Source organism: Echinops telfairi, unplaced genomic scaffold, assembly GCF_000313985.2.
Source record: "Echinops telfairi isolate 266 unplaced genomic scaffold, ASM31398v2 ScPeMD7_11;HRSCAF=52, whole genome shotgun sequence".
NCBI classification, from domain to species: domain Eukaryota; kingdom Metazoa; phylum Chordata; class Mammalia; order Afrosoricida; family Tenrecidae; genus Echinops; species Echinops telfairi.
The window spans coordinates 13,235,210-13,237,109 of NW_022103908.1; positions in this window are offsets into that span (position 1 = coordinate 13,235,210).

Sequence of the window (1,900 nt, forward strand, 5' to 3'; positions counted from 1 at the left end):
TAGTTTGGAAAGGAGGTCATTTGACAGTTACATAACAATCCATTTTGTGATCCAGTGTAATTACCTCCATGAAGTGATTTGATGCAGGCAACAATATACCCTGCATCCAAGATATGTGGATGCTATAGTAAAACTTACTGGCTCTTGGGTTGCTCTGGATTCCGCATCCAGCTTACCATCATATGACCTCCAGTTCTTGAGCCAATACCTTCCCACATTGCTGGCAGGCCATGGAATTCATTATCCTCTCCAGTCTTTAAGCCAGGGACTTGCTGTCTTACCTGTTAACCTTGGGTGCATCAGCTCCTGCAGCTATGTGAATGAAGAGAAGCGGCCAACCTATACCTGACCCACAGCCTTCAAACTTTCTAGCCTCTGTGACCTTGAGTCACTTCCTTGAGACACATCTTTCTAAAAATGTACCTTTTACAGATAAGCTTCACAAGTTTGCTTCTTTGGGGAAGCCAGCTTCAGACACTCAGCTATGCACACACAAAAAAAGCAAGACAGGATTTTTTTTGGCCAACTGAATGTAAAAATGCTCAAACAATACCATTAATATCATATGCAAGTAAAAATTTACAGAAGATAACTTTAAAATGACTGCAGCAGTAAGTACATCAACAAGGGGAGACCAGGAATTCAGCTGGATTCTGTAAAGGCTATGGAGTGAGGAATATCATCACCAGTGCCAGAAAGATCTTGGCTGAGAGAAGGTTCAAGAAAACGTACTTGTTTTTTATTGAATATGCTAACTTACTCACCAGTGAGGATCATAACAAACAATGAACAACGTTGACTGAAATGATGATTCTTTCCATTAGCAGTATGCAGTGAAAGTTGGCCCGTGTCTTTCCTTGGCTTGATACCTTAATTCTTTTTATCACTGAATGCTGCTCCCTTATATGATCCTGGAGAATAAACCACTTGGTCTATTCACTCATTGAAAAACAGCTTGCTTTCTTCCAAATTTTGGTTCTTTTAAAAAAATCTGTTATTAACATTCATATGAAGGTTTATATATAGATACATGTTTGTCTCTTGTTGGGATAAATTTATCAAGGAATGCGATTGCTTCATGGTAAGACAATATCAAACTTTGAAAGAAAGTGTTTTCAAATTTTAAAAAAGGACTTTTTTTTGCTTATTACTTACCTACCAGCAATGAATCAAAAGTTTTGTATTCATCAATATATGCTGATTTCAAGGTTTTACATTTTAAGGATTCTAATTATCATGTAGTAGATCCATTGTTGTTTTGGTTTTCAAGTTCTTAATGACAAATGAGGAAACCTAAGAATGTTTGTCTTTCTGCCAAATGTATGTTTCCCCTTCCTAACTTTCATGCCAGTGGGCAGCAAAATTCAAAACCATTAACCCTAAATGTCTGGCTCTGGAGTGTGTGTGAGCTCATGAAACAATTATAGTATTTAGGTGTTGGCATTTCATACTAGAATTTAGAATTAAAGTGATGTGGACTAGAACGTGATGAACAACTCCTAGCTTAAAGGCTTACAGTTCAATATATAACTCAGAATATTTGGCCCGATAATCTGCTTCAGAAAAGTCACAGGCTTGCACCCCTATGCACAGCTATTCTATGCAGACACATGTGAATTCGAATGGAAGGAAGAGCAACGAACAAAAGAACAAACAGACTTGTTGCCTAAGAGTCTGAGTAGTGCAAATGATTTGCAATCAATTGCTAGCCAAAGGTTAGGTGGTCAAAACTCATTGAGAAACATTAAGGAATAAATACCTTGCAAACTGCTTCCATAAAGACTACAGCCAAGTAAGCTCCATGAAGAAGTTCTACCCTGGGGTTGCCATGATTTAAGGGCTCATTCCACAACAGTCAACAACAAAGACCGGTTGCAGTCACCTCAGGAAACGGAGCTTG